This window comes from Pleurodeles waltl, chromosome 3_1, assembly GCF_031143425.1.
Source record: "Pleurodeles waltl isolate 20211129_DDA chromosome 3_1, aPleWal1.hap1.20221129, whole genome shotgun sequence".
NCBI lineage: Eukaryota > Metazoa > Chordata > Amphibia > Caudata > Salamandridae > Pleurodeles > Pleurodeles waltl.
In genome coordinates, this window is record NC_090440.1 from 229,672,474 (window position 1) to 229,699,595 (window position 27,122).

The following is a 27,122-nucleotide window of genomic DNA, read 5'->3' on the forward strand; positions in this document are numbered from 1 at the left end:
TGACCCACTCTCCATTGCAGTCAGCCTGAAATTGCACCTAGGTCCCGGTCTATTTTTATTGACATTTAGGGGCTGATTATGACTTTGGCGAAGGGGATTACCCCGTCGCAAATGTGGCAGATATCCCGCCCTCCGAATTACGAGTCCATTATATCCTGTGGAACTTGTAATACGGCAGGCGGCATATCCGTCACATTTGGGACGGAGTAATCCCCTCCGCCAAAGTCGTAATCATGCCCTTAATCTTTTGGGCACTTTTTCTACTTAAAGCTTTAAAATGTTATATTGCCGGTTCTCCTAATTGTTTTTTTGACATTTTGGCATCATTTTGTTTATTACATTTTACTCTATTTTTCTAATTCATTTAAAATGTTTATTGTTTAGCATTTTGATTTTATTACTGTTTCGGTACTGTATAAATACTTTAGACATTGTCATAAGTTAAGCCTGTCTGCTCTGTGCTGTAGCACCCAGATGATTGAGCTCATGTTAATTTAGTGACTTGGAGGGTTCGTCCTGACAAGGGTTGTGATTATTCCTTGCAGTTGGCCATCACAAATAATAATCCAGTTTCTTACAGTTGCACCTACCAATAACGACATAGGCATTATCGTGAAACAGAAGCACCATGTAGCTTAATTTGGCCCTTATAGAACTTCTCATATGACATTCATGAAACTGATTTCAGACCAGTACCTCTGTGTTGGAGGAGCATCAATGGACTGCCATTGCAGCTATTGGAATATATGCCAAGTTGCCTTCAGCAGAAATCTTGAGCATATCATGACTTGACTCGATGTTCAGAACATTCCATACTCTTCTTGACACATCATGTATAACCACGGGCCTCAAATGCCTCCTTCTCAGTGCTTAATTTGAGCTAATGGTTGCTGGTGATGCCTACCTGCACTCAGTTGTGGAGACTGCCCGTTATTTTTCCTCATCAGATATTGACCGTGAGCAAGAGAAGTAAAAACACATAAACGGGAGAGAAAGAGAAAGATTGAAAAAAGCAAAGGGAGAAAACCTAGACCAGAAGGAGTGAGTAAAGGGGAAGCAGTGTCTGATAGTGGATTAAAGAGGCCTCAGGAGAATTTAACACTACACAGCCTTGTTATTTGGCGCACCAATTTTTAATAGCAGAGCAGAACTTTGGGCACCGGCACTCATTCTTTTACAAATGAAACACTGGAGCTTCTACAATAGTGTATGATACCAGTGACAATAGATAGCGCCTAGAGCAGCCTGTAGCCTTTTAGATTACAGAAGACATAAAGGAAAGACTCAACTCCATACAGCGTGCATTCAACCGCCAGTGTGCATTCAACCGCTGAGGACAAGGATCTGCTGTACAGGAATCTGCATAACTGGAGTTATGGGCCAAACATAACCCAAGGTCAGCCAGTCATCTGGTAACTTTACATATCCCAGATATTGATAGCTCCCCACAGAGTTTCTTCGGTGTGCCAGCTTTCATTAGATCTCATGTGTGTTGAATTTGAGAATCCCTGTTAACAGCCGGGGCTATGTATCTATGCAACTATGTCAGTGGGCCTAGCTTAGTGCAGTCCTTCCTGGGGCCGTATCATGACGAGCTTTTCTGGCACAGCGCAGAGGCCAGTGCCTGTTTTATGCACCTGCAGTAGGTAAAGTGCGTTAACTTCTTCTGAGTTTGTGCCTTATTTTAAGACACCACAACTCAGAAACTTAAAGACACCAATCTTACTGTTGTGTTTGCACATAAAATACCGACACAACTTGAAATGAAGAGAAGGTTTATTCCAGGAAAAACAACTCCACGTTGCTTAAACCAGCCAATCGTAGCAACTGACACAATGACAGAATTCCACATAGCCCTGCACACTAAGTTCTAATCATCACATTCCAATGGACATTCCTTAAAGGTACGATACAACACATCTTCCCCTTTAAACCAAAAACAAAACAAATAACAATAACACAATAAAATACTGGCCTACAAAGAGAAGAAAATCATGAACAAATATCAATTATATACAGTGCACATCCAATTAACTCACAATGTCTCTCAAAATACTGCAGAGTCTAGCAATTTCTTTGACTTTGGTTTCTCCACCACTCTATTATGTTACAAAATCTTTCAAATACACCAGAGTCTTGTGACTTCTTTGAGTTCTCGTCAGTTCTCCTAATTCACCTCTTTGATTCACATTCACATTAACACTCACATTAGGATGTTCACTACCAACATTCTTTTGAACCAATGACTCATTGTCCATCAGCATATAACTGCTGCAGCCATTCTCTTCTCTAACATCTACTGCATTGGCACCACCATACCATGCCACCTTCCCCAAGTTCCACCTCTCACCATTTTCCAATATGACAAAAAAACGATGCACCTCCTTTACTCTAAATGATCCTCAGAATTTTTTCCATTTCCCTGACTTAACCCTCATTTTGACCCAGTCACCTTTCTGAATCTTGCTAGCTCTTCTCACAGTAGTCATACAATTGTTAATTCTTCAATTTTTCTCACGATGATTCTACCATTATTACCAACCACACCCAAATTCAGACCATTATCTAACAAAGTCCTCATCCACGCCGGAAAATGTTCCGTCCCTGCTTTTCTTCCCCTCATCAGTTCAAAATGAACCTTTCCCGTAACACCATTTTTGGTTGTATGATATGCCCAAACCATATCTGACACCATAGATTCAATTCCATTACCATTTGTCAAAGCCACCTGAATTGCCCTCTTTACCAACCTATTGGCCATCTCAACTATGCCATTTGCCTGTGGATTATATAAACTTGTGCAAGAGTGCTTGATGCCCGTTTTTTCCAGAAAATTTCTCATCTCTGCTGAGACGAACTGTGTTCCATTATCTGTGCTAATCCTACAAGGATAACCTTCTTCTTTAAATATTGTTTCCAAAACCTTTATTGCAGATCTTGTGGTAACCTCTCTCATAAATCTCACTACTAGCCATTTGGAATGAACATCCACCATAACAATAGTGAACTTCAAGGGAGCACTGAAATGCACTAGTGGTCCAATATAATCCACACACACGCTATGCCAAATTTTACCTGGATCTTCAATGACACTACCATAGGTTTGATTCCCAACCCTTAACCTTTTCTCACTATTCTTACACATCCTACACTTTTCAACCCACTCTTCTACATCACCATCCATGCCTGGCCACCAAAAATGTTCTCTCAACCTCCTTTTTGTTAATGTTTGTCCCAAGTGTCCTTCGTGTGTCAACTTAAACAAATTTGGGCGCAAACACCAAGGGGGAATGGGCTTATCCCCTCTCATCAACACTTCATTCTCAACTATAGACAATCATCCAACACCTTTAAATACGGACGTGTAGATGGACTCACACAACTCTCCCTTTTTGCACTGCACCTCACCAAATCCATAACTTCCACTAAAGTAGCATCCTCCTTCATTCTTGAATGCCACACTTTTTTTTAAATTGCAACTCGCATACAATGATAAACATCTTCTATGCTTGCTACTACATCTTCTCTTCCCCTCCTCTCCAGATTTGCCTCATCCACTTCTTGCAATTTAACTGGCATATGAGACAAGCAATCCACTTGGACATTATGCCAGCCTGCAATATGTTCTAAGACATACGTATACTCTTGTAAGCGTGAGGCAACTCTAGCTAACCTCGCAGACCCCTTTCCTGAACCACCTGGTGCTAATACCTTGACTAAAGGTTTGTGGTCTGTGCATAACACAATTGTCATACCCCAAATATATGTGCGGAAATACTCTAACGCCCAAGCAGCTGCCAAAGCCTCTCTCTCAATGACAGTATTTCCGTTCGCTAGGAGTGAGGGACCTTGACGCAAACGCATTTGTCCTCTTTCCTCCAGTATGATATTGTGATAGTACCGCTCCTAACCCTACAGCACTCGCATCCACTATAATAACAGTCTTAGGTTTTACATCAAACGGTACCAGAACACTGGCAATTCTTTCTTGATAGTATTAAAACACAACTCCTGTTCTTCACCCAGTGCAAAACTATTTTTTTTACAATTTTCTCAAACTATCAGTCTTATCGGCAAAGTTCTGAATACAGTTTGAATAATATTCTCTAAGACCCATATATGACCTCAATTGACCCTTGTTATTTGGTGGAGGGGCATCTTTGATGGCTTTTAACAAGTCACTCTTCGGTCTTACCCTTTCCTTAGAAAGTGTATGCCCCATATATTCAATCTCTTCCACCAAAAACCTAAATTTTTCTTTCCTGAGAGTCAACCCTGCCGCCATAAGTTTGTCAAATACTTGTTTCAACGTAACGTAATGACTCCCATATGTTTCTCCAAATACAAGAATATCATCTTAGAAAAACATAACATTGTTCACACCTTTGAAAACATTAGACATCATCCTTTGAAACACGCTCGCAGCTGACGATAACCCGAATGGCATTCTATTAAATTGAAAACACCTCCTGAAGTTATGAAAGCTGTGAGTTATTTTGATTCATGGTGTAACTTAATTTGATGGTATGCACTTTTCAGATTGAGTTTACTGAAAAAAACATCCTCCCTTCAGTAGTAATATAATTTCATTGATATTTGGTAGTGGAAAGGTGTCAGTTATTATATTGTGATTCACACTGCACAAATCCACACAAAATCTTAGATTTCCATCCGATTTCTTTGTAATAACAACTGGCGAAATCCATTCAGAGCTTTCCAGTGGCTCAATAATACCCTTGGAATTCATATCATCAATTAGTTTCTTTACTTCTCCTCTTATTGCTATAGGAATCTTTCTCAAAGTATGTTGCACAGGCACAGCATTTTTTTTTAAATACTATCTTGTGCACATAACCTTTCACTTCGCTAATGTTTTCCGAAAAGAACACCCTTTGCACCTTCAATGATATCCTCGATGGACATCTCCTCCACTACCATGACCTGAGTAGGAGTTCTCGGGTTGATAACAATACAAAGATCATATTGGTGCTGCCACCCTAAAATGGGAGGTCCAGACTCCGCCACATACACTTTGCCTTCCACGGACCTATCTTGAAATGTTATATTCACTACCATGTATCCAATGATGTCAATCTGTTCCCCTTGGTAACCGCCTGGAATTATATTCTTGGGGTATAAGCCGATATCAGGCCATTCACGTTTCACCATACTCAGGTAGAATAGTATAAAAGGATCCTGAGTCCACCATCGGTTGTACAATTCTTTCATTGATTACAAAATTCGCTTTGGGTCTGGTAAGTCTCCCCGTATCAGTGTGTGGGTCTCTTACACACAAAATTCTGTCTTCTTCATACTCCTCAGGGATTTCCACATTTGATTGATCCTGTATTATTGCTACTCCTGATTGTGTTGAAGTTCTACATACTTTCGCGAAATGTCCTTTGCGTCCACATTTCCTACATTTTTTTCCCCATGCATTGCAACCTTTGAAATCCGCATTGTGTGAACTACTGCCACACCTGAAACATGCTTTTACATTGGACTTGAAGTTGCGCATTAATTTATTACAAGTATTAGAGGATCCACCTTCAGAGGACTTTATTTTGTTTTACAAATGTGACATCAGTGTTGCATACATCTTTTTTCCCATCTCTTTCATGTAAAATTCTGATTGCTCCACTACTTTAGCAATTTCAATGGTATCTTTAAGTGTTGGATTCTTTGTTGCCCATAACCGTTGCTGTATTTTCTTGCTCTTGCATTGAACAATAAGTTGATTCCTTATCATTTCATCAGTCATACTTCAAAACTGACACTTAGTAGATCATTGTCTCAATCTTGAAACAAAATCATCAATAGACTCTTCCACCTTTTGAGGTTTTGTATAAAACATATACCTACACATTACCACACTGGTTTCTTTTGAAAATCTTTTTTTTAGTCCTAATTTTGCCTCCACATACACATCCTCAATTTGTGTGCAATCCTCGTTATTGATCACTGGTAAGTATTTAAACACAAGTTGACCTTCTTTGCCCAGTACACTCATTAAAATGGCCATTTTCCTCGTAGGTCTGAAATTTTGACCATCCAGTGCTTCCAGATAGTTTTCAAAAATGTCAATCCACTCTTCCCACTCAATGCCTGGTGAACCAACATCTTGAAAAAAACACTGGTGGTGCAATAATAGCTGAATTGTTCATGGTGAGTAAATCTTATTTATTTGTTATACTTTATTTAATCCTGTATATTATTTGTTTAATTAGAATTCAATGTGAACTTTCTTTTTTGTAATCAGTAGTCCTCTTTCTATTTTTAATACTGTAGATAGTGCAAATGTGAGGAACCATAATCATTTGTCACTTTCTATCCTCCACAGTTTCAGTCTGTGACACAGAGTGGACGAGGAAGATGCTGATCCTCAAGCTTGAGGTAAGCCTGACCTGAAAATCGACTCAAAATCCTAGCGCATGTAGTGAAGCGCTGCTGTTGAAAGCGTAGCGCGTGTTGGTAGCGCTCTCACACTGTTTTTTTAAAGGAAAACTGTAGCATGTGTCAATGAAACGCATGCGGTATACGAAAATTCCTTGTGCGCGTGGTCAAAATACTCATGCTAATGTACGCTGCTGTTGAAAGTGCAGCGCGCGTTGGTAGCGCTCTCACACTGGTTTTTTTAAAGGAAAACTGTAGCACGTCTCAATGAAACATACGAAAATTCCTTGTGCCGTGGTCTAAATACTCATGCTAATGTACACATTGATACAATTACGTGTTTTAACCATAACGCTTGTCAAGCACATAATCCTCCTCAAATTTAGCGTACCATTAAAACACTTGAATACGATAATGAAAAGTCTCACTTGTACCGCTGTAACGAATGCTTCAGATTTTGAAGGTGAAAACAGCACGCTGTGGTCTTATCGCGCTAGCCGTCTCTCCAGCTGGTGAGTCGTCGCCAAATGTATGTTGTGTTTGCACATAAAATACCGACACGACTTGAAATGAAGATAAGGTTTATTCCAGGAGAAACTGCTCCACACAGTACTCCCTCACCAGCCAGGCGTAGCAACTGACACAGTGACAGAATTCCACATAGCCCCACAGACTAAATTCTAATCATCACATTTCATTAGACATTCCTTAAAGGTACGATACAACACTTACTTACTGTTTTTGACCTGTATTGGCTGAAAACAAAGCACCAACTCAGAGAACTCTCAGGTTTATTGATTTGACTGTACACAATGCATGCGCATAAAACAGGAGCTCGGCAGTGCGGAACGAACCATACGGCCCCTGTTGTGTCACTGTGGCCACTCCAAAGCCCCACCGCGGCCCTCAGACTGAGCACGACCCATAAACATTGTACCTCTTAACAAATTGTCTTTGTAGATTTCCCCAGAGCCCCGCGCTCTTTTTGATCTGGAAGAGAGCTGCGTGTTTTTTTCACAAGTCACAGATTCAATTACGCCGATATAATCCCACTCAAGGCACTGATTGCAATGCCACGGATTGGGTGTTATTGTAGGTCTCTGGACCAAGAAAACGAAACCCTCTTAAAGTCAGCAAATTGCCGCGACAGGGCTTTGCAGAACCTAGTGTGAGTACCACTTTCATATGGAGAGGAATGCTATGTAAAAAGGAAAAGGAAAAATCTATTGGTAATAATAGCTGAGTCATCCTGAACAGACCAACGAGTTTCAAAGGCTGGTAAAACTGGGCAGCGCGAGCGGCATATCAGGCGTGCCTGACGTGACTGATAGTTGTCCATCCCTACTGGCTTAAAATCAGACATGCCAACATTTTAGAAGAGAAAAGCTGAAGATTTCTAGTAAAAAAATCAGGAAAATGCATTTCCCTCATTGACTTCTATTGGGGCCTGAATCAGGCTACTGTTTTGTATGGGATTTGCCAATCTGCTGGTACAGGATCGGATATTAAATACGCAAATATACACATTTTTTCCTTACCTGTCAGGTGCACGGAGAAAGCACTGTGGCAGGCAGACAGAGCACGATTCAAGTGCTGTGCACTGGCCTGCAGAAGAAGGTTACTGGCAGTTCACACTCCGAATTACACAAGACCAGGCCCTGCCAGCTGAAGCCCGCAGAGGATTCAGGTTTTTACATGGGGGAGACGGGATACAAGCCTTGAAATCGGTAGTCTCCCATCTGAATCGGGAGGGTTGGCATGTATGTAAAATGTATCTTACTATCTCTTTTGCAGTCCAACTGTAGAAGTACCGGCCTGACATAACTGACTGACTCCTTTCCAGTCCTTCTACATTTCAGAGGTTCGTCACTGTCAAGTGACATGCTCTTTTCTAGCCTATAATTAGACGCATGTCCATTTAATGGTATCTCTGCTTCCCTATAGAATTTGCTTATTTGATTCTGACAGGGTGACTAGTGGACTGATTTTAGATCACCAGGAAGACCAAAAGCATCCTATGTTAAAGGCAATAGAATGTGAGATTGGGCAGCAACCAGGATTTTCTTAATCTCCACTTGACTTTAAATCTTATAATGCTTACATGGTCAATATCCCTCCAGTGGGGCTGGATTTCCCTTCAGTGCTCCGCGTGACCTAGATAAGGACTGGTGCATGTAACCTCTGGTGGTGAAGACTGCAAGTGTCCTTCAGCCATCTCAGTCTCAACATCAAAGCAGCCTCTCCCTAGAACGCATGCAAAAAGTTGAGAGGTCTCCTTCTAGGAGCAATTGAGGAAGTCCTGTGCCCAGAAAAGAGGAAGACATACCACTGCCACTATTTATTAATGATGAAACACAAGGAGGGCTCCTTTGTATCCTAGATCTCCACAATCTGAATTAGTAGCTCCCCCTGCAGAAGTTCATGATGCGGAGTTCGGCTAAGGTGTTGGCAGCAGGTCAAGGTGATTGGCTGTGAATGGTAATGCTATAGGGTGGATCCATTATCGGTACAGAACACTCATTCAATTTCAGTTCAGCCTCTTGAGTCTTCACTAGGGTCCTGTCCCCAGTGGCAGCCTTGATGCAATAACGGTGGTCCAATGTTATCCATACCTGAATGACTGTTTGATCAGTACAGCATTAAAGAATGATCTAGGATTGACACTCAGCATTTTATTCAAGTATGGGTTCACACTGGCCAATCCTAAATCTTCATTAACTTCCTCTGAAATGATTCAGTTCATAGAGGCAATTCTGAACTCCTGCCTGGCAAAGATACTCCCTCCTCCAGAGATGGAAATGGCAGTTATGCAGACAGAGAAGCAGTTTATCACAAGAATAAGAAAGCCTATTCTTTAGGTGAGTGGCACCCAACTCCATGTTTGATGTGGATTCCCTATAACTCTATTTGACGGAACATTGGGACCTGCTATGGGACAATTAGTTAAAGATCAAACTAGTCCATTCATTTCTAGCTTCCAGTATCATGGTTACACGCCTTTGCCCCTGCTCCATTCATAGCTCATGCTCACCACTGACAAATTAGAGTTTGGGTGGTGGTCTCATAATGAGGAACTCTCCAGCTGTGGCCATGTGGCCTTGTGGTCAGAGACAGTTGGTGTGCTTGATATTGCAATTGTCGTAATACTGAATACCTTCCTGCCATTGCTGAGATCCGCAATGCTAATGATGTTACACAGAGAAAAAGCCACAACCCTCTTTTAGATAAGGAAGAAAAGGGACACTCAGTAAGCATTATGCACCATACTCTGCTACACTTTGCATTAAACCTAAACTCCAACTTTTGCCAGGTCTCATTCCTTTAGGGCTAAGATGGCCTCAGTGGTATTTTCCAAAAATGCATCTTCCAGACACAGATGTTGAGCATTGCAATGGAAAGGTCCCCTGGATGGTTTAGATAGTCCACCGTAGGAAGATTTGGATGGATTTTAGATTTTTAGGCTTCAGCGCACTTGAAATTCACGCATGTATGCTGAGGGTTTGTTGTGGCATGGAGTGAGACCCGCATCTGGCCTCTCTGCGCCAAAGTGGCTCATCATATGCACCATCCTTTACTGGCATGACTACCATTAGCTCCCTGGGCTGAAGAGGACTGACAGTGGTGGTAGCATATTTATGTTAGTAGCTGGCCAGGTCTTTTTACCTCTCACCTACACTGCATGAGTGGCCAACGAGCCTCTCCTCTTTAAATTGCTTTCTCAGCCTCTGTAATGGGCTCCTTCTCTTCATTCTTACGGGATATGAATGTTGTATGGTTGTTATAGTGTCCTCCCCAGCCTGGGTACTCATAAATGAGCATGCCGGACATAGAGCTTGTCTTACACGTCTTTATTCTTCTGCGTGCAAGCACAAACTCAGCATTTTAAACAGCAGGGAGACCAAAAGCATCTCATGTTAAAGGCCATGACTGATGCTGATGATATAGGGACGGATGCAGTCAGAGGGGATTCTGCAGTCTCAAATGAACCAGTGTCATCTCTAACATTAGGAGCTTGCGAATGATGAGGCATATATTTGAAGTGTGAGGAGTCTTGCATAATGGACTTTCCAGGACAGTGTCCTTTGCTAGTCACAACTTCAAAGGGTTCAGCATGAAAGGGAGCATCAGATTTACATTTTCTCTGTTGTTGCACCAATACTCAAACTCCTTCATTGAAAGTAATGTTCTTGGCACATCAACGTTTGTCAGCATGTACCTTCATCCATTGTTTATGACTGTTGGACTTTTGGCCATACGCATGGTCATCCCTAGTCTTTTTGCCTCCTTCCTCCTGGTTTTTCTGACCTTTCGCTGTTGGCTCTAGGACTCTGAGCACTTTATCACTGCTGACCAGTGCTAAAGTGCAGGTGCTCTCCCATCTAAAGTTGGTATGATTGGCTTATACCTAATTGGCATATTTAATTTACCTATAAGTCCCTTGTACAGTGGTATCTCTATACCCTGGGCCTGTAAATTAAGTACTACTAGTGGGCCTGCAGCGCTGCTTGCGCCACCCACTGAAGTAGACTTTCAAACCTGTCTCAGGCCTGCTAGCGCAGGGCCTGTGTGCACAGTTTTCTGCCACAGGGACCTGGCATCTAAATTTACTTGCCAGGCCCAGAACTCCCCTTTTACTACATGTAAGTCACCCCTAAAGTACGCCCTAGTTAGCCCTATGGGCAGGGTGCCATGTATGTAGAAAGGCAGTACATGTGCCATATTGCATGGCCTGTCCTGGTAGTGACAAACAGCCTAACTTGGTGTCTCACTGCTGTGAGTGCTGCCTTCTCATAGGATTGCATTAGAAATGCCCTGCCTTAGGTGTAAGGGGTATTGTCTGATTTATGAGGGGTAGCGTAGGCGTGTTTGGTATGGTTGTGATGGTGATGATAAATACTGCTTACTGGTGTGGGTGTATTTTTTATTACTATCACAGAAATGCCACTTCTAGACAGTGCGCATTTATCTGTGCTTATGACTCTGGTGTTTTGCAGCTTGACTCCAATCCACGTCTGGGCAGAGTGACAGTTGGGGCTTTGTGCATACTTTTCAGACAGCCTGTACACAGGGAGGGTGGAGGTGTCACAGAGGTGCATCTACATACTGAATAGTCTTCCTGGGCTGAGAGAAGGGAGAGGCGGGGCACACCTACATTTGTAAAGGCTGTGCCCTGGCCTCACACAATAGGGTCGTTAACCCCCCACTGATGTTTGGAGCCTGTGCTGAAAGGAGAGAGGGGGCACTCCCAGAACCAGTTGTAACTGGCTGGAACCTCCTCTCCCTATCATTGTAAAACACTGTAAAAATGGACTATAAGTACAGGGGAATTTCCCCCACAATTTGAACATTCTTGGAACTTGAAACTGGACACAGAACGCTGATGAATGGACTCACCAGGAAACCGCCATGGACTGCTGCTGCTGTGCTGACCTGTGACCTGCCTGGTCACAAGGAGGAACTGCCACCATCTGCACCCCTTGTGCTGGCCTGTAGCTGGGCCCACCAGCCCTGTGCTCCTTCTTGTTTAGTTGTTCCCAGGGGCAGGGTGCTGTGGCCCCTGACCCCTGCAACGATCTTTTACATCTTTGCCAGGAGGGAGCGCGAGGCACCCCCCTCCCCCTTTAAAGGATTTCCCTGACTTGGGCCCCCCCTTGGAGAGGGCCGGTGGAGGCCCGGGGGGCCCCCCAGTGATCACGGGTCCCAGAAGGGGCCTGTCAAAAAATTCAGAGAGGGTGCGTGCCGCCCCTCTCGGTCTGCCATGTTGAGGGAGGCCCCCGTTTTTGCGCAGAGGAGCGCCGGGGGCCCCATTAGTTGTTTTAGGCACTGGAAGTGCCTCCCCATCAAGACAGGTACTTTTAAATGGACCAATATGTTCCTAATCTAAAGTTCTTTCTACAGACTTTGCTATTATGATATATTGCCTACCTGTTCTATGATGCTTTTACATATGTGTGCACATGTTCCTTTTATGGGCGTGACTTGCTAATATGTTTCCCTAACTTGCCATAGGTTTTCTAATGTTCCTACTATGGGCGTTTTATGATATTCTTATGACAAGTGTTCTAATGTGATTACGTGTTTCCTGACTACTGCTTATGTTGCAGAATACTGAGTAACCTGTGTGTTATGTGTGACTACTGCTAGTTTGCAGAGTAACTAATGTGTAACGTTCTGAGAACTGCTAAGGTAGCAGGATAGTACTATTATGTGATGTTGGTCTGATAATTACGTTGTGTACAATACAGTATATTTTCATATAATCTGGTGTTGTGTTTCCTTTGTGGTGGGGATATTGCGTCACAGGTGTGTGTGTGTTGTGCAAACGCTTTACACATTGCCTCCGGGTTAAGCCTGACTGCTCGTGCCAAGCTACCAAGGGGGCGAGCAGGGGTTATCTTGGACGTGTAACTCCCTTGCCCTGACTAGAGTGGGTAAGTTCTGCCTGGCTGAGGTGCATACCCTAGCCAACCAGAAACCCCATTTCTAACAATGACTCAAGTCTTTTTGATGAAGTTCACCATCTGTTGTAGATCTCCTATTGGTCTATTGTGGTAACTTGGCCACCATGGCTTAAAGTGGCAGGACTTCCATCTGTTGTTGAATGGGGAGCCAACTGATAAGCTCAAAGAGTAGCATGGAGAGCTGACTCCAGATTAAGTTTCCCCAAGTTAGCATACTGAACAGTCTTTTTAAGTGTGCTCATAAGGCATTGAACATCATTTGCTTGTGGCTAAAGAGGTGTGGTTTTCTAATGGTTCAAATTGAGATGAGCAAGAAAGTCTCTGAATTCTCGACTGTTGAAAGGCGGACCATTGGCAGACTTTAGAACTGAAGGAACACCCCATATTGCAAAAATGCCATTTAATCTCCCTATTACCTTTTCTTGCGTAATAAACGAGAGGTCTTCTACTAGTGGAAAATGTGAATATTCATTCATAATCACAATTAGGTGATGTCCATTGTCAAGAGGACCACAGAAATCAAACAGCAATTCTCTCCCATATTTGTTTTGGTAAATCTGACATGTTCAAGGTATGTTGAGTGATTTTGGGAGATAAGCAATTGCACAGATGACAGGCCTTCAATTCCTTTTCAACTCTCTCATCAAGATGGGGAAACCAAACTTGATCTCAACGAGCTTGTTTAGTGGCACAAATCCACAATGTTCTTAATGGGCTACTTCAATTACTTGTTATCGCAGACTCTCTGGTATGACAATTCTTGAACCTCATAAGACAATACTTTCTTGAGTAATGGACAGCTCATCTTTTGAATTCTTGAACTTCAGCTATTCACTGTTACATGTGAGGGGTCGAGTGTGTTGTCTCCAGGACTGGTGTGCAATAATGACGTTCAGTTCTGGGAGGCATCTTGGCTTTTGGATTGCCAAAGATGGTGAGCAGTACTTGATGATCAATTAAAAGAGTGGAAGGATTTTCAAATAAGAATATGTGGAAATGGTCACAAGCCCACACAACTCCTAAACTTTCTTTTTCAGGTTGTGAATAGGCATGTTCAGTTTGTGACAAACTTCTGATTGCATACGCCACAAAATGCATTCGAACATTTGGGAGTCCATTGTGTTGGGCGAAGATTGTGCCCAACCCGACCAGGCTTGCGTCAATAACAACCTCTGTATGTAGCTTCACATCAAAGTAGGTCATTTCTGTGGCATTCTCATTTGCATGTTTGATTGTCTTAAAGCTTTGTTCACATTCATGTGACCAGTAAAATGGAACATTTATTTTTGTTACGTCTTTTAAGGGAGCACTTAGTGTGGCAAAGTCACTTATGTATATAGAACAGTACCTGGCCATGCCAAGGAATGAACATAACATGATAACATCTTGAGGGGGGTTGGTGGCTGACAAGGCCTGTACTGTAGCTGGATATAGCATCATACCCCCATCAGATAAGATATGATCAAAGAATGTGAGTTTTGTTTTGTGAAACTCACAGGTCTCTGCATTCCAGGTCAGACCTGCATCAGCAAGTAATCAAAAAATGTGTGTAAGGGCTTCATCATGTTCTTTTCGTGTGGCCTGAAGACTAATATGTCATCCCTGTAGTTGACATCATTCGTGTCAGGCTGCACAGTACGTTGAATGATATCTTGAAAAAGTTCTGCAGCTGATGACGCACCAAAACGTAATTGTTTTTTATCAGAATAAACCATTGTGAGTAGAAAAGGTAGTTATGTACCTGCAATTTTCTTCAAGTTCCAATTGATGATGCCCTTTGTTTAGATCAAGGTGAGATAAGACTTTGGCACCATTTAACTGTGTGATCATGTCAGCAATGTACGGACAAGGATGTTGCTTTCTTTCAATTGCCTTGTCAGCTTGACAAATATGAACACAGAAGCATATGGCTCCTTCAATGTCCTTTATAGGTACTAACACTATGGGCGAAAACCACGGAGTTGAATTAGTAGATCACTCAATATCTATCATGCTTTAGTAATGTTTCAAGCTCCTCCTCAGCAGCTTCTTGTAAATGAAATGCAATTCATCTATGTCTTTGAGCAACAGGGCGTATGTCCTCATTGATATGCAGTTTTACTTTCCTGGGCCTACGGGTTTCCTAAGCCATGAAACAATGATGAAATTGACTTACTATTTCGTGATGAGCATTCACGTTGTAGTTCACAGATATCAGTCTCATTTCAGCAGCAGTATTCAAACTGAGTAAACTGGCACTTTACACACTGCCTTGAAGTACAAGAATGGATGCATTAACTTTTTTCTTTTTTTGCTTCATGCTGGCTACGAATGAACCTTGTTGATGCAGCCCTTGTATACACTTTGATCTTTGACGATGTGAGACAGGGCAAGGGAGATAGCTCTTTGTATTTCTTCTCAGGCAAAATGTTTATCGATGCACTACTGTCAATAATAAAAGCTATGGACCAGCCATTTATCTTACTGTAATTTAATTTTCGGACATTGTTTGAATTACACTTGTGACTTTTCTCCTCAACATTTCTTCAACTCTTGTTTTTCTTCGCTTTTCCAGTCCAACATGTGCATGTTTTTCTGAAGTAAACATCAACATTGCACATCATCCTCACTGTCACTTGATACTGAACCTAAAGAACTCTGGACCAAAGATTTAGATGATGATTGACTTAATTTAGTGTCAATCTGCCTCAACTGATTTTGCTGCTTGGCCTTGTAGGCATGCATAAAACATTGCTTCTGGAACGTTTGGGCATCCATTTTGCTTTCTTGGCATGACTCCTAGTTTTTCCTTCGTCTTGTACACCATTACAAAATGGTTTACTTTCCTGCAGCCCTGCACATTGGTCCAATTGGGGGGCATTTACCTTTATGTGGAAGCAAAAATCCCCACTTGAAGCACAGTTTCTTTTTCTTTGGAGACATCACCTTCTGTCCATTTGTCCTTGTGTTTTTGCTTACTTTTCATGTTCATGACTGACTCGGTGGGCACTTTTGGCCTCCATGTCAGCAGCGTGTCGATCTGCATGTTCCTCAGCTCTGGCAGCCATGAGTACTCATTTTTCTCAGCACTCATTGTCTGAATGAATCTGACAAACATCCATCTATAACTGTGAGATTTATTACTTCATCATTGAATTCATTTTACTTACAATGTTTGATGAGCGTATGAAGTCTCTCAACGAACTTGTCGACTGTTTCACCAGCTCTCCCTCTTTCGTGACTGAAAATATATCTTTTGTAATCAACATTCAGCATTGGATTTTACTTGAGATTTAGGGCCTCTTTGATTTGACAGTATGATACTTAATCAGCTTGTGGCATTTTCTTGATTACTTCTTTTACTCCTTTACCAGAAAGATTCTTGAGGTATTTGACAATCATTTTATTATTTGTTTCTTCCAGTGCATCAATGAAATCATCAAAAGTTTCTATCCTGGCCGTTCAGCTGTCACCAATATTTTGCTTTTTTTTGGCAGTATTGAAATGGAATTAGTGGTTTTAAAAAGGAGGCAGCATTATAACCATTTGGTGAATTTAATGATGTTATTTCGTGCATGGGTTCTTCATCCTTCTCGTCTCTTTGCATTGTGTGTAATGTACTTGGTTTTCACTGCCTTCAGCATTTATTTGTATCAAGCCATCACTACTTTTAGCGCTTCCTTGCACCCAGCTGTCGATGCCTCTAGCACTTCTCTGAATCTGGTGACCGCTGCCTTTAGCATTATCGTTCTGTATATATATCTCAGAGCTTTGTGTTGCGTTGTGGCATGGTACCTCTGTCACAGCCTCACTAGCAGGTTCCTGGCCAATGATACACAAATGTCTCTGTGGGGGCTTTGTCTCGTTCGAAAGCTTGTCTTTGGGTGGTGTGGCACTTTGACTCCACATACGCCGAAAGTCGAACTTCACTTTGACTGACGCTCAGCGAAAATCAGAATTTGGAGAAGCTGACGGTCTTTGTCACTCTGGACCTGTTAGAGCACAAATAGCCACCTTGTATTCAAACACAGGGCAGGGGGTTTTCACATTCATCCATCAAGCTGGATTTCAAGCACAACAAACTCTTAATTTATATGGCTAGATTTGAAACTGCTCTCTCACGAGCAGGTCCTGCATTCCGCACCTTGTCTTTGCAAAAACTGTCAACTCTGTCACTCTCACTATTGCCCACCATGAAGAGCTCTCGATATTCTAATTAGAATTGCATTTGTTAGTACATTATACCTCTTGCAAGGCGCTGACACATATCGTTGGACCGGTAGCATGTTACAATGTGAGGGAGTGCTTGGTTGGATGCTACATATGTAGGAAGCATTTTGGAGTCATGCATGAGTAAACACAGTGATACTCTTGTCATGTCTTGGGTGGCAGCGCAAAATTAATTGATGCTGCGAAATGAGTGGGATAGAGTGTGCACAGCTTATCTTATTTGGCTATGAATTAATCTGCTGGTATGCCATATGACTTGTTTTCTTTGACGGCTGAACCATCACCCCTTAAACATAGCCACTCTGAATAACATTGGCACTGGCTAGAGAAAAGAGGAGAGAGATGCTTTGATGGTCTACAGTGAAGAATATCTGTGCATCTAGGTAGCAGTTTTACAGCATTTAATCTTGAAGTTGCTGAGGGGCCTGATTGGGACCTGCAGCATGGACTATATTAAAGTCATCCAAAATGACAGCCAGTTGCATTATAGTCATTCAGTTTATAAGATAGACAGCAGATATCTTTGTGCATGACCTCTCTTTATTTGTAAGTGGTTCCTTTTTGTGGAGCTAAGATGATAGGTTGGCTCTGTATAGTGATATTAGGAAGAGGCAGTCCTTTATTTCTGAGCTTCAGATGGTTTTACATACTATGGGTCATATTTATGGCCAAATGACGCAGCGCAGCAAGTCACCTTGCCATACAGTGGCACAGAGAAAGGGCAGGAATGCACTGTATTTATCCCAATATCGCACCACTTTGTAAATACAGCGCAGGAGAAAGGCCTCCTTTACGCTGCCTTAGTGTAAAAAAAAATGACGATAGTGTGGCGCAAGATGACGCTAGGGGCTTGTAAATATGCCCCTATGTAACTTAACTGTGAAAAATTCTAGAGCTGTGCTACCTGTACTGAAAATGCTGCTCATCCAATGTTGTTTCATAGGAGGAAATGCTTAGATGAGGAACTAATCTTAGTCTGAGTGTTCCATTTGTATTGTAGAATTTAGTATGCAGGTACCATGGACATTCCCGTGGATGGCTTTGTGGGGTGCACAGTGTTTTAAAGGTAGAGCGTCAGGCCATTGTTATCCAGTGCAATGAATGAATCACCCCAGTAATGGGTTCTCTTGGATGGATATATAGTAACAGTCCTGCTGCATTGTTTTGTATTCTTTGCAATTTACATAATATAGAGCTGGGAGCTTCTAGGGACAGGTTACTTGTGTAGTCTACCTATAACATCAGAAAAGTGAGAATGGACTGTGGTTTCTGTGGGCATCCCAGGTGAGGGAAGATGCTTTACAGTGTCCCCATAGTTTAGAACATGGGTAAGGTGACTTCATTCACATCTGAGATCATTGATAGGTTGGAGTCCATGGTGACTCCAATGTCCCTGGTGGAGCCTCTTCTCCCTTGGCCAGATTGTTGTAGGTTGGCAATGGTGTCATTGTCCCCAAAATATGATTTCCATTTTGGAGGAACTGAGTTTCAAGTAGATGATCATCATCTATTTATCCATGGGCTGGAGACACTGGATGTGTCTAAGTCAATAGAATTTTCTAGTTTTTAGATAACCTGTGTGTTATCTGGAAGTGCTGGGGGAAGATGTCAAAGCTGCTGATCAAAGGAAGGAATACCGTTGGTCCTTTGTTGTCCACTATTTATTTCAAGACATTTCAAAAAGATATCAAGGCACATTCTGGACTTCTTCCTGGGCAGATTGTTGATCTGACAGTAGGTTGTTCTCATCCACAAAGTTGGAAATCTGAAAAAAGAGAGCCCGTTCAATCACTTTTCAAAGATATGTGCCATTGGAAGTTGCTGTGTAGTTGGCTGGGTTTGAGAGGTTAAGGTTCTTTTTTTTGGTTGAGTTGTCTGATGAGGGAGATTTGAGTTTTAAAGGGAATAATCCTGTATTTTGGGAGTTGTTAGGCAGGTAGACCCAACAGACGTGTGTAGGAGGATGCTTTTGAAGATTATTTCTGGGGTATGATTTAATGGAGATGCAGAAGGCCTCCTTGACTTCATCAGTTCACTGAATTCAGTGTCGGATATATGATTGAAGGATGTTATGACAGCTGATGGTTTGCATCTTTTTTCTGTTTTTCAAGCTGTTTGTCTCCTGAGCATTGGTTGTTTTGTTCCTGAGCTATTCTTTTAATTGTTTATTTTGTTCACTAGATTATTGCCAGTTACATCACAGCTGGCTTGTGAGTGTGGTGTATCAGCAGTGGTGCATTCTTAGTTGTGCAATTTTGAGAGAATCCTATGCAGGTCTCTTGAAAGGCATTCCACGTAAGTGACCCATATGAAATAGAGTAATCACTGTGCAAATGTAATTGTTGATTTGTATGCAGTATTTGTGTCCTAGTAAGCAAATTGTGTCAGACTAACTATAAGCACAGAATACAGGGAGAGCATGGATTAAACCTACATGACATTGAACTGCTTTGTGAGCTGTCTAAGAACTGAAGTTGTTTGTGGTAAGACGCCCGGATTCTGCATGCATTTGGTTTGCTTGAAAATGCAATAAATATTCCCATTATTTTCCCAAATAACCTACACTTGCCTAGAAAACTCGTTTTACACTAACTGGTTGGTGAACTGGAGGATGGCCTGCTATTCTTGGGCCTCGGTTTAAATTGTGAATATTTTAAGAAATGGTTACGTAGAAGCCTCCATTAGCTGGGTAATTGTGATAAAGGTTTTGTGTGCCGAGTAAAAAACAAGAATTAGAAAAGCCAGTAGGTCTCACCTATGCGAGAACTATTTGCTTTGCAAATGTCTTTTAGCCAGGTATCAGTGGCTGATGTGCAGCATGGTTAAATGCTATAAAAAAGTGTTATGATGAGGCCAGCAGTGATGCGCCATAGCACTTTTTTTCTAGTGCCGTGTAGACAATAGGACATCGCGAGTGAGGTGTTAGGGAATGGTCAACCTGGATGTGAGGGAGGGTGGGAAGAATGGGAAGCAAAAAGAAAAAAGTGCTATGATGAAGCCAGCGCGGGCCACGTCCGTGATTTCTTTTCTTATGTTGGTGGCGGGTGAAAACACAGACAACAGAATGGTGAGAGTGGCAAGACAACACAGGCAATGGGAGGGTTGGGGTGGGAGTGAAGAAGCAACACAGACAGTGGGAAGGCAGGGTGGGAGGAAAGAAGCAAAATGGACAACAGGGGGTGGGAGTGAAGAAGCAACACTGACAAGGGAGCGTGGGATGGGGAAGATGAGGCAACAAGGATGATAGGAAGAAATTAAAATAATACCTCAATCACAGCACAAGCAGTGGAAAGACCCTAATCAAGATGAAGCAATCAGTACCTGGTCGATGCTCCAGATGAAAAAAGAGGAAATAACGCCATCATGCACTGCCCAATTACGAGGCAGCAAATAAGAGTGACAATGAAGCCAATAAATAGTAAACAATGGGTGGGCTCTAATCCCCTTCTAGTAAACGGTTTCTCTTGCAGGCAAGAGTGCATGCTCTAGCGCATGTATTGTCACAGGCGAGACCTAAATAGGCAACTTGGATTTGCAATCAATGACTCTAAAAATAAAGCCTACAATGTCCTGATCAAGAGATCTGTATTGTAAAAGATGTTTTTGTCTTTTTATTTATGATTGTGGGAGAGGAAACTACTGCGAAGTGTGCAGCAGGGGGTGACTTCAGAATGTGCCACAGTATGAGTTTTGCAGATGTCCTGCATATAGGGGCATGTACGAAACAAGGCCACAGGCAAGCAAGTGATATGTGATGTGAAAGGATCATATATAGAAGTTTAGAAATGTTCCCCACTGGCAATCTCAATATGTAACTTGAATGGAATAACCTGTCCTTTCCGATTTCATCTTCATTTACACTGAGAATGTCCTCTTTCTCCTCTGAGGAATAGCAGACATGGTCAATCTTGAGGAATAGTCGAGTGCTATATGAGCTTCCTTCCCAGGCATGTGGGATTAGAGGAACCTCAGTTGAGTCAGCTGACATGATTTAAAGTTCCTAAAAGATTGGTTTTGCTACCTGAATCTTGAAGCACAGTCATTCACTATGTGTATTCCCAACGTGCACTATATCTGCAGCCTGTTGCTTTACTTCGCTACAAAAGCACAGGGACAGGATTCCCTCCAGACCCACCCAAAAATGGCATTGTGGATGTCAAGCCAAGGTTTTTGGAGGGGTGTGGCCTTCTTCAGAAAACGGTATTGTGAGGGAGTAGGTCTTGAACCAGAATGAGGTGTGGCTAAGCGGCACTTTTGAGTTTGATGAGAGGTCTTGGGTCTTCCTACCAATGCTGAGGAAGAGGTTAGATGAGTGCTGGCCAGCGGGGAGAAGGAATTGTGAGGAAAGACATTGGGGGAGGAAAATATAGGATAAGTGCTGTACAGGAGTTACAAAGAATCATAAGTGATCGCCCTGAGAGAGGAAATTTATAGTCCATCATCAGTGAGGACCCTAGGAGAGGACGGCTAATGGTTAGTTATGGCAAAATGGGAAAATAATCACTAGCAATGAAACTGAGAAAGGAATAGGGACAGGGCTGTTGATGATGATACAAGAATCATCAGTGATTACCTTGGGATAGTAGGAGGTAGCATGAGTGCTAGCCTGGAAGGAGGAAAAATCATCCTCAGTGATGCAAATGAGAAAGATGATGAGGGAGGATGAGTGCATGTCAAGAGGGAGGAAACATTTTCATTGGTGAATTTAAAAGCGATTGAGATAAGGACAGTGATGGTCTTGAGAAAATAAAATGAAAGGTCAGTGATGAGCCTGAGTCAGGGGGTGGGAAGTAAATACTGGCTCTGTGTGACCAAAATCCAATTATCTGGATCTTTGTTTTAGAAGCTCAGGATTTGCTCTCAGAAACAATCATCTCCAGTGACTGTAAAGGGACAGATTGAAGCAGTGATAGGGGAAGAGGACATATCCCCAAGGAGACGAGAAAGAGCAGCTCTTTGGAGGGATCAATGGCTGGGCTCATGTGATTCGAAGGGGAGATGCAGCTATTTCTAGAGAGCTGGGTTTTAGTAATTAAATTCCTAATTATCTGTTTGCTTGTTAATTAGGATTGTCAGGATAACTGCGAATGAGGCGATGCTAAAGAGCCAATTACTGACGAACAAGCACTGCTATGCAAAGCTGAGATGGCTGCTTACTCAATAAACTCTGACTAATGAAACAACTTCACAAACTCCTCCGCAACTCACTCGCCACCCCTCCTTTCCCCACCTCCTCACACCATCTCACCTCCTATTTCACATTGCATCTACCTTCATAATAGTCTCACTCACTCCGCTTCTCTTGTGAATTTACGCCTTCTCTCATTTGCTCTTTACTTTCACCCAATCAGTCTGTTTCACATATTTGTGCTCACCTCTTGCACACACTCTTGTGCACCACTTTGCTTCCCTTACTTCTGTCCCTGCTACCACATTTGCTGTCTCATTTGCAAGTGTTCTCTCCCCCGTTTCACTTCCACCGCTTCTAATTCTCTTTTGTTCAGTCTCTTTCACAGATTGTCTTCCCTTTGTATTTGACAAACCCCATCACATTTGCCCTCCTCGCCTAACACAAACATTCTATCTTCCTCATCCTTTCCCTCATTTTCCCTCCCTTCTTCACATAATCCCTTCTCTTTTCTCTTTGGGCCTTCCTTGGTTTCCCTCCATTTTCTTGATCTTTGTAGGTTTCTGGGTGCTCAGGGCAAGGCGGAGTCTCTGCTGTGTTGTCTTGCTGGGCATAGCTTGGGATCAGAGAGCTGTGTGTGTCCCGAGTTATAGGACAGGAATGTCAGAAAAAGTTGTGGAGTGTTTCCCGGCAGAACACAGAGAGTCAGACTCCCACCCTACCTGTTTGAATCTACAGGGATCAGCTGTGGAGTGCCCCAGGGCTCCTCCCTCAGCCCCACACTCTTCAACATCTACATAGCCCCGTTCGCGTCCATTGTCAGAAGCCACAGACTGAACATCGTCTCCTATGCCAAGGACACCTACCTGATCATCTTACTGACCAAAAACCCTACAACTGCTAAGAAGAATTTCCACAACGGGATGGATGCCGTAGCTGCCTGGATGAAGGAGAGGTGCTTCAAGCTCAACTCAGACAAGAACAAAGATCCTCATCCTGGGACCCTTTGCATCCGCCTGGGATGACTCCTGATGGCTGGCAACACTTGATAACCACCCCCCACTCCAACGAACCACGCACACAACCTCGGCTTCATCCTGGATTCATCTCTCAGTATGACCCACCAAATCAACTCTGTTGCATCCTCCTGCTTCCACACATTCAGACTGCTCTGGAAAATATGTACATGGATCCCAAACAATTGCCGCAAGACCGTAACCCATGCCCTCATCACCAGCAGGCTCGACTATGGCAGCGCCCTCTACGCCAGCACCACCCAGAAGAATATGAAGAAGCTACAGCACATCCAGAATGACTCTGCCAGACTCATCCTGAGCATCCTTCGTCGCAAACACATCACTAAACACCTAGAAGACCTTCACTGGCTCCTTGTCGAGAAAAGGATCAACTTCAAACTCCTCGTCCATGCATACAAGGCTCACCACAACTTAGGACCTACCTCCCTAAAACACTGCACCACCTTCTACTCCCCTGCCAGACCTCTCCACTCCTCTCATCAGGCACTGGCACCTGTACCCCGCATATGGAAGACCTCGGCTGGAGGAAGATCCTTTGCCTATCGTACAGCAAAGAGCTGGAACACCTTGCCTCTTTACCTCAGGCAGTCACCATTGTTACCTCAATTCAGGAAGGAGCTCAAGGCCTGGCTCTTCGGTTGAATCATAAAGGACAAAACCCCCACAGCGTCGAGACCCTGACGGGTGAGTAGTTGCGCTTTATAAAAGGGAATTGAATGAAGATACCATCCATACCCAGAGCTGGACAAAGCACTGGAACCCAGCATTGTATGCAAAGCAAATGGAGAACACGTCTATAGAACAACCACACAGAGTTGATTGCCTGTACCTTATAGAAGGAAAATGTTGGTGCAAAAGTGCAGTAAATGAACTACAAATTTCACAGGCCTCATGTACCTTGGTTCTCTCCAAAGGACTGCACTTCCTCTCACAATTTTTATGAAGTATCGTGACCACAGTTAGGGCTGTAGAACACACAGTGACCCTGAGAAGCGGAATAAATTTGAGGTAGCCATCAGTAGTGCCTGAGCTTGTGGAAGGCGGCGAGCGTGAAAACTGACATCCTGGTGTGCAGCTCAGAAGTGTTGAGTAACTTTACCTCGAGTCATTTCTCTTTGTTAGTCTTTCACTCTTTACTTCATTCAGACATTTACTTGCACCTCTTTCCTTTTTATTAGGCTATGTCCCTCATTATTTGACTCAGTTTACCTTGCATTTTTGATACACAGGGGCATGGCTTGGTCAATGAGACTGGGGTGAGGGGTAAACTTCAGATTTTCCACAAATAACAATGGCATACAATGTTAAAATACATTATACAACAAACAGGGTGCTTGAGGGGGGCAGTGAAAAGGGAGAGGAATGCGAATTGGGAGAGGTACTAAGTGAGGAAACACACAATATTTTGTATACTAACTTCATTTTTGAAGACTTTCAAAGCAGAGAGAGGGAGAGTGTGTGTGTTTTTGTCTATGTGAATGTAAATGTTTCTGGTAAAATCCGACAGACACCTCACCGGTGCTTAATTTGTGCTTGTTGTTTCGGTGCAGGGCACCAGCACTTATTTTTGTGCCTCAAGCATTTACTGCGAGCAAAGAACACTTATGGGATAGACGGAGGAAGAGAAAAAAACAAAAAAGTGTCACAATGGGAGAATGGAAAAAACTGCAAGAGTGAGCTGAAGGGGCAGGGAGTGGCTGTAAATAGATTGAAGAAACCCGAGATGGCTTCAGGATTACGCTGTCTCAGTATTTTGTGTTCGCACATTTAATTGCAGCAGCTGCGTGTTTTTAGAGGAGGGCTTTAGGCACTAGCACGTTTTTATTTACAAATTAAGCACTGCACCTCACCATACTCAAAAGCACCTGTACCCAACTATTTACCAGAAAATACATTTATTGGGGGGTGTAACACCCCTTCTGAAACTACGCCCTGATAATACCCTGTTATAATTTAGCGTGTTCTGATCTAACCACAGTCTTTTCCAATCTCTGTTGTTCACTACATTTCACTCCCTCTTTATTCCTTCCTTATCTCTTTCACATTGTATTTCTTAAAAATATCCTGGCGTCACTGAACAAGTGTGACAGTAAATATGCATAAACTTGTATTTGGGGAGTGCCCACGGACTTCCATTCACCAAAATGCCAGGTTAGCTGAACCCTCATCACACACCCTATTATCTTAATGACATCGGCCGAAGTGAACATCATATGACCTATAACCCCAATCTTCCCAGGAAGTGATGTCACATGACCATAATCCATAATCATAATTGACATTGATGAAGTACCATAATAACTACAGACAAATACCCACTTTAGGTACCACCTACATTAGGGTGCTGACATGATCTTTGAAAGTGGTGGGGCATAATACTTGCCCTAAACCTTAGAGAATAAGTGAAGAGAGTGAGCCAGACCTCTTATAGTGTGTTTGAGATAGGGCTTTTCCATTAGAACGTTTAGAAAAAATGGGGTCACAGTGCATTTAAAAAGCACAATTTTCACATTAATGTGCTACAAACTATAGACTTTGAAAAGGCACTCATGTAATTTTCAAGTCCTTTCACAGCGTGCCAACCACAGCATGAAACCTGACATTCCCCAGGAGTTGACCCCATTTTTCAAACTGTGCTATGAGTATCCTCATATTCAAAAATTGCCTCCTTTGCGCCAATCCCAACATTCTGGCATTAATGTTGTCCATGTACCATGGCTGACCCTTATGGAAAAAAATTATCGCCAATATATGAGGGCCAGCATTTTGTCATGATTGCACCTCCCCCCACCCATATGCCACGCTTATCCTCCTTTATGACAAGAATGACCTCTAATGTGGTACAAAATCTTTTGCTGTGGGTGCCCCCTATGCCAAGAGTTTCCTCAAGTATACCAGAACCAGCACTTTTGCCTCCAGAAGCCAAGAATTCCTTTCATTATGCCAGAGCCAATGACAGACTCACAAGCATAGCATCACTTTCTTACTCACTTTTATGTATATGCATTCACTCTCACTCATTCTTACATACTCTCACTCCTTCATTTGCAGTTACCCTCATTCAGTTTCACTCACTCACTCTGTTGCGATTATTCTTAATCATTCTCACTCATTCACACTTACTCTCACTCATTTTTACTCTGACTCCCATATATTCTCACTCACTTGCACTCACACTTACTTTCACTCCTCCATTCTCACTCACTCTCACTTCTTACTGACTCGCTCATTTCTCACTCACAATCCATCTTTCAGACTTACGCTTATTTTCTCACACACTCACTCATTCTCGTTCACTTTGAGTCCTCACTTATTGTCACTCACAGTTACATTCACTTATTGTCACTCTCACTCATTCTCATCATGTAGACTAATGACAGGCAAATGTGCAGTAGTTTGTTAAAAGTTGTTCTCTGGTTCCTCCTTAATTTCCATTGACCTTTCATTGCATTTGAGCAAACCGCAAATACTGTGTGAAAAGAAAATTGGAAGGTTTCATTGTTTTCCATTATCTTTCTTATCTGCCTCCAGGTGTGGGGGTGCTGAAGCACCTCCTTCAACCCCTAGTTCCAGCATCTCTGCAGATTGGATTGTACGGAACAATTCCACATATCCCAAAGAGATGTTCCAAACTAACACAAGCTTACACTGTGTAATCCCTGGAGAAAGGCATAATAAAAGGGACAGAGAGCTTAGTCTGACCAAATTAGTTTTATCGCAGGCTTCCCCAAGCAAGAAGATCACTAAGGGGGTCACTACGACCACGGTGGTCGGCGATAATGTGGCGGTAAGTACCGCCAAGAGGCTGACGGTACTTACCGCCACATTATGACATTGGTGGGTTGGCTAAAACCAGTCCGCCAATGTACCACTCCGACCGCCATGGCACTAACG

The 27,122-nt window shown here is 42.7% G+C and overlaps 1 long non-coding RNA gene across 1 annotated transcript in view; it reads left to right on the plus strand.

Annotated features, from left to right (window-relative positions):
• The first annotated feature begins 6,111 nt into the window (after positions 1–6,111).
• Positions 6,112–27,122, plus strand: part of LOC138283183 (uncharacterized) — a 38,147-nt gene continuing 17,136 nt past the window's right edge. Inside the window, exons 1-2 of the long non-coding RNA XR_011201113.1 lie at positions 6,112–6,165; positions 6,341–6,393. This is a non-coding gene — a long non-coding RNA (uncharacterized lncRNA). The remainder of the gene's footprint in view (positions 6,166–6,340; positions 6,394–27,122) is intronic.